General features: G+C 38.1%; 1 long non-coding RNA gene across 1 annotated transcript; it reads right to left on the bottom strand.

The window, feature by feature from the left end:
• Positions 1-1907: 1907 nt before the first annotated feature.
• On the bottom strand, positions 1908-6830 carry LOC111984383 (uncharacterized). Its single transcript, XR_010624924.1, has 2 exons — positions 5818-6830; positions 1908-2260 (listed from the first exon to the last, which is right to left on the bottom strand). It is a non-coding gene; the product is annotated as an uncharacterized LOC111984383 (long non-coding RNA).
• Between the last annotated feature and the right edge of the window lie 341 nt (positions 6831-7171).

Below are 7171 nucleotides of genomic sequence, written 5' to 3'. Positions count from 1 at the left end.
TAAGTTAGGAACACAAACTTTGTCACAATTTGCTCACATGTCAAGCGATGATATTACGAGTTACAACTTAAACTATCTTAGTAAAAGTTTTATTTTATTTTATTTTTGAGAAAAAATAGTAAAAGCAATTAAAATAGTTTTAGTTCGGAGAATAACCAAACATCCCAAATAGCATTACTGCTGATTAATTTGCTGCTTATGTTCTATTATTATTCATGAGTCTTTTATAGGACCTTTACATGATAGAAATTTCATCATGATAACGAGATAGAGATAAACTTAAGCTATCCTAAAACAAAGAGATAAGATAACACCTATCCTAAACTAATGCTCCGTTTGACAATACAAAACAGAGGATAATTATTCAATAATAAAACCTATCAACTTATCTATAGGTCAATTTCAATTAGAATCTAATTTTGTGCAATGTGTCTAAATTTATATGGGGACTACACTATTCTCCATTTAAGTTTGTGTCATATGTCCACTTAAATTTTTTAATCTATAAAAATCACCATACAACAAAAATCACCGCATGATCTATCTTATTTTATTAAAAATTAGAAGAAAAAAATGATCATAAGTAATGTCAAAATTTAGGTAAAAATTTTAATATGTGACTAATTACGTTTATTTTTTTTAAATTAACTAATTATTTATATTTTTATGATAAAAATTATGTTTAATTTTAAATGTATCTATACTTATGCATTAATGCATGTGCTACGTGCTTTTAAAAAAAATTGATTAATTATTTATTATATTTTTATAATAAAAATTATGTTTAATTTTAAATACATCATAAAGCATGGGTTACATATGATACTAGTACTCCTAATAGAACACGCTTGTAGCAATTCTAAATCTACACAACTGCTGCCAACTTTGGATTGCCCCACTCAATACCACAGCATGTAAAATTTCCTCCATTTAAATCATCCCTTGTCATCAAGGGATTCTTCTTCATCTTCATCAGGTCAACTCACTTTAATTAAAAAAAAAAAGTTTCTTACATTTATGTCTTGGTCCAAATTTCTCAGCATAAGCCCTTATCCCACTTATCCCGCCTCTCCTTGAGCTATAGAGGTGTAAGTTTCTTGATAGTCTTAATGTTAGGACTTATGTTGCAAAGGTTCCTCATTCTCTTCAGATGGACGACCTGTGATGGTTCAGTCCTGATACAAGTTGGTCTTCTTCTGATACTTTAACTCATAGAGTCGAGCTGAGAGAGATGTGGATTTCATGCAGGGCCCGGCCCTAGGCCTAGGCCATTTAGGCCATAGCCTAAGGTCCCTGACATAAAAAGACCCCCAAATATTGGGTGGTAAGTTTTTTTTTTTTTTTTTTTTTTTTAAATTAAAGAAAAAGTGTGAGTTAGGTGTATATTTTATCTCAATCTTAAGAAGGCCTAAAATATTAGAGTTATGCTAGTATATTACAAGTTTTATTACATAGGTCCTACAAATTGATATGTCACCAATGAAGTAATTTAATACTCATTTATTATTTTCTTGAAGTGTTACCTCATTGTCACATCAATTTGTAAGCTTTTTGTAGTAAAATTTATAATAATTTTAGCATTTTCTCCAAAAAAAAAAAAAAAAAAAAAAAACAACAACAACAACGTGTATGAAAAATGCTAAAGCTAATACAAATGTTAGGAAAAAAAAATTACAAACTGATGTGACAAGAATATGATTAGTGTTACTTAAATAATATAATAAAATGAATGTTTTAATAACTTTTTTTTTTTAATTTTATTTTATTGGTGATATGCCAATTTGCAAAACCTATATAGTAATTATCATTAGCTCACTTTGGATGAATTAGTCAATTAATAAGTAAGAATTAATAATGGATTTGAAATTAAATAAAAATAAATAAATATTATTTAAGTGATATTTAGATGTAAAAAGGCTCTTATAAAATTCTCAACTTAGGTCTCAAACAATCTTGGGCCGGCCCTAGGGCTTGGACATTAACCCTTACATTCTCTTTTTTTTTTTTTTTTTTGGTAAAGAGGAAAATGCATTAAAGAAGAGGAATCTAAGGGGGAAGGGGAGGTTCAGTGATGGTTCTGCTATGGTACAGACCAGCTTTGTCTGAGCTTAAAAGCTCCCAAAGATCCACAAGCGAATCATTGTACAATACAAAAGTCCTATCTTGCTTAGTTCCTAATCGGGCCAAGTGATCAGCACACATATTTGCTTCACGAAAGCAATGATCGATCCGGACTTGGGCTATCTGGGAAATCAGTTGCCTGTAGTCATCAATAAGTGGCATATCACACATATTAGCATTAGCTGGATTGGATAGGAGCTGAACAATTGCGCTAACATCTAGATGTATCTCATGTCATGGTAGAAAGTTAGTTTGTCTCTAAGAGCCTAAAGCTCTGCTATAAAGTTATTAGAGCACCTAAGCCTCCTAGAGAAGCCAACCATCCACTCTCTCCTAATCATTCCTAATGAGACTGCCACACCCAGCTCAGCCTAGGTTGTTTAAGGCCGCTCCATCAGTGTTCAAATGAGCCCACCCGGCTTGAGGCTTCTCCCACCTTATTCGCACCACCTTCCTTCAACCTGAATACTTAGCATTTAAACCACAATGTTGAAACTCTAAGGCACGGAACAGCACATATCTATGGACATTTGATTGAGCACACTGATTCCTAAAAATAGTTTCGTTCCTATGCTTCCACAACAGCCGAATAGTAAAAGAAAATAGAATTTTCCAAGGGGGTTGCTCTCTCAATCTGCAAGTATTATACTTGAAATTATTTTCCAGCCAATGTATCAGATTTCCCTCATAAAAGGAGCAAATTGGACTGATTCCTAGCCTTTCCTAGGTTTGTCTTGAGATCACACAATCCCTTAATCTGTGTAGAATTGTTTCAAGCTCTCTTTGGCACAAAGGGCAAGTATTGGACTCATTAATACACCTCTTGACAAGGCATTCTCTCACATCAATGTTGTTGTGTAAGCATTGCAAGATAAAGGTCTCGACCTGAGGAATAGTATCTAATTTCCAGACCCAATTCCCATTGAAAGCTTCTCTAGCCGACTCACCTCCCATAGCTAAAGCATAAGCATGCTTAAGATCAAAAGCTCCTCGGTTGGCCCTTGCCTAAATCAGCCTATCCTCTCCTTGATTTGCTCTCTCAGAAAAAGGAATAGAATTGATCTCTATGAGGACATGGTTAGGATTCATCCTCAGCATTAAGAGGGCCTTGAATGAGTGACCTTAAATTTCCATGGGGCAGCCAATTATCATGCCAAAGACTTAAATTGCTGCTTCTCCCCAGTATCCAACGGATCCTTTTATGAAAAACCTCTCCCCCCACCTTCATAGCCTTCCAAGTCCTAGAGCACGGTAGCCGATCACAATTTCTGGCATTTAATCTTCATTGTGAATAGTATTTGCTATTAAGGACTTTAACCCACAAGGCATATTTTTCCAACCGAAATCTCCAATTTAATTTAGCCAATAAGGCTTGATTCCTACCTTTGGCTGATTGGATACCAAGACCACCTTCTGCTTTTGGTTTTGTGTCTTTATGCCACCCCACCCAGTGCACTTTCTTAGCATCTTCTGTCGATCCCCACAAGAAATTCCTATTTACCCTATCAAGGTTGTCAAGTAACTTCCTCGGGAGCACCGTGCATTGCATAACATATGCAGGTATAGTAATGGTGGATACTTGGATGAGAACAGCCCTACCAGCCAAGGACAGAAGATTAGCTTTCCAACCAGCCAATTTTTGCTTTACCCTCTCTAAAACAAAGTTATGGTCCTCATTACTGGCTCCATGATGTTTTATGGGAAATCCAAGATATTTACCAAGGTTGGGGGTTGAATGAAAACCAAGAATATCACACAAGGATTCCCAGTATCCACATCAACATTCGGGGAAAAATAAACCTTTGATTTGCTTTCATTAATGGACTGCTCGGATCTAACACAAAAACTATCAAGCACATCCCAAATCGTTGAATAATTAACGTGGTCTACTTTTGCAAAGAGGACCAAGTCTTCTGCGAAAAAGAGATGCGAAAAGGCAACCCCATTGTTGGAGCTTTTAATAGGATTCCATTTTTTTTCTTTGCATTTCTCTTCGATGAGATAACCAAGGGCTTCCATGCAAAGAATGAACAAGTAAGGTGAGAGCAAATCACCTTGCCTAATTCCCCTTGAAGGAAGAATGGGCTCCCTTTTACCTCCATTAAAAAGAATAGAAGTGAAGACTGATGACACGCAGCTCATAATAAGGCTAATCAAGTTTTGTGGGAGATTGGCATTAATGAGCACTTCTCTAATGAAGCTCCACTCAATTTTGTCATAAGCCTTTTCGAGATCCACTTTGATTGCCATGTAACCCATTCTACCTTTCTTCTTACTTCAAGCATGGATAATCTCTTGAACCACAATAGCATTATCTACACTTCTCGTAGTCGGAACAAAGGCAGATTGAAGGGGGGAAACAAGCTTATCAAGATAAGGTCAAATCCAAGCCACAAGGATCTTAGTGACAATCTTGTACATGGTATTACATAGGCTAATTGGGCGGTAGTTTCCCAAACTTTCAAGCCCAACAATTTTTGGAATCAACATAACATTAGTTCTATTGAGATATTCCGAAATTTTACATTCCCTAAAGGCTTTCTTCACTTTTGCCTTTACCGAATCTCCCACAATGAGCCAAAATCTTTGGAAGAACCCTGCATGGAGACCTTCAGGACCTGGAGCTTTGAAGGCTTTCAAAGCCTATAGGCCATCTTTGATTTTTGCATCTGTGACTATAGTACTCATATGGGATCTTTCTTCATCAGATAGGGCAGCTAACCACCTGGAAGGCCGAGTGGGGTTTAGGGGTGCAGAATCCAAACTAGTTGTGAATAACTTCTCAAAGCCCCCTCTAATGTAGTTCATAGCCCCAACTTCACTTAGAATTTACTCCCCCATATCATTCTTAATGCAAGAGATTTTATTATGCCTTCTCCTCACAATAGTAAACGTATGATGAAAGGCCGTATTTTGATCACCCTCAATCAGCCTACTAATATGGGATTTCTACACCCACAACTCCTCCTTTTGGTCTAAGAGGGCATTTAGCTCATTATGTAACACTTTCTCCAATTCTAGTAGGGAATGCGAAGGGTGTGTGGCTATGGCTTTTTGGATGCCATTTAGCCGGGTCGTGACTCTCTTTTTCCTACCAAATATATTTCCAAAATGATGCTTATTCCAATCCGAAGCTCTCCTAGAGAAATTCTCAATAGACTCTTGGAGAGGCCTAGCTCGACCCCAAGCTTCCATGACAATTCCTAAGAAAGGATAAATCCGATAACCAAAAGATTTGAAATTTGAAGGGTTTGGGAAGAAAAATGTCATTAGAAGGATTGGTCTCAAGAAGTACTGGGCAATGGTTAGACACACACCTAGTGAGGTGAGTAACTCTTACATTTGGGTGAGAAGCATACCAACTAGGATTGGCAAAAAACCAATCAATCCTTTCTTGAACAAGAGCATTAATATTCCTTCTATTAGTCCAAGTAAACCGAGGTCCAACAAACCCCATGTCAATTATATTACAATGGTCAAGGCATTCTTTGAACATGAGGGATCTATTAGAACTAATGCATCTTCCCCCAAACTTATCCCCTTCTGCAAGAACTCGTTAAAGTCCCTCACAATAAACCAGGGTTTTTCATGGAGGTTAGCAGCATTTTTTAAATTATTCTATAATATTCATCTCTCATGAAATCTAGGGCTAGCATAAACAGCAGTACATATGAATTCAAAATTAGAAAGAAGTACCTTAACCAAAACATGAATTTCCTGCTCTGACATGGCCAATTGAGTATTCTAAACTTTGTCCGAATTCCACAGAATCCACAGTCCACTAGCAAACCCAATCATGTCCGTGTGGATGGCTCCGTCAAAAGGTAGTATGTTAGTGATCTCCTTGGCTCGCTCACCACCAATGCGAGTCTCTATAACAATCAAAATGGCTAGGTCATGATTGCGCACCAGCTCCCCCACATGATTTTGAAAAGAGGGTTTTAACGCCCCTCTACAATTTCAAGCTATAATATTCATGACTAAGCAGTGGTTGGGGGTCGAACACTCATCAAATGGAGGTAGGAGCTTCGCTTCCTCCATTAAATTCCTTCCTGTCATCCTCACAACTTCTTTCATCAAACCTCTGCCCGGCATTAGTGTCATACAATGCTCCAAAGCCCCTATCATTTTCTTGGCTGCAATCGAGTGTATGTTGAATTCTGTGATGGGTTGAAACACTTGCAATAGCTTTGTTGCATGTCGGTTGCCCATGAAGGTTGTCACAATGGCCTGATTTTCTAGCATCCTCCTCATAGACAAGCTTTCCTCCGGAATTATTTCACTCAGAATCGAAGACGCTGAGACCTGCGAAATGGTGCTCCATATCAATTTGTTCGCTTCCTCCAAGCCTAGCGTGTCGGAGTGGAACTTCCACCACAGCTCTTCCATCAGTCCCCATGCCGAGTCTATCAGAGGAAGAAACCCCAAAACTGCACTCGTCAGCGTTAGCGGAAGTAGAAGCTTCCATGCTTTCCGAAGTTTGGCGTTGAACCAGCCCATGGAACGAGTGGGGTGAGCCCGAATTTCCTCTATAATCACTCTCGGAATTTCTACAATCATCCTGTTAACACTAATAGGCCATTTTGGTGTCGGGGTTGGCACCAAACTTGAACTCGCCATTGAAATCAGCTTGAATCTTTGCAATACTGGAAGACCGGTCAGTTGAATTGGGAAGCTTTACTTTGGGTGTTACGGCTGCGGGTGGAGAAGAAATGATTGCTCTATTACGTGCAAAATCCTTTTTACCCTTAACTAAATTAGCTTTGGACTTCTGTTTGGTAATCTCATTGTGTGCTCGGCCCATTCCTTCTAGTGAAATCTGTCCCAAGCCCATGGATGTTGACGCACTTGAGAAAGGCTTAATTAGCATATCCGTAGAAGGGGCACTTACTGATGGGCCCAGCCGGCTCCTTTTCAAAATTAAAGCTTTTTAACGGCTCTTTGTTCTTAACAGGTTGGTGACCATTTGTAATGCCAGGCAAGGAGCTTATGTTATTTCGCTTAGCCCCTTTGCTGTCATTCTTTTTTCGTGAAACCACCATCCAAGGGC

Source organism: Quercus suber, unplaced genomic scaffold (assembly GCF_002906115.3).
Source record: "Quercus suber isolate HL8 unplaced genomic scaffold, Cork oak 2.0 scaffold_500, whole genome shotgun sequence".
Classification (NCBI taxonomy): Eukaryota; Viridiplantae; Streptophyta; class Magnoliopsida; order Fagales; family Fagaceae; genus Quercus; species Quercus suber.
Note: the sequence above shows the minus strand (reverse complement) of the source record. Positions and strands in the feature narration are given on the sequence as shown.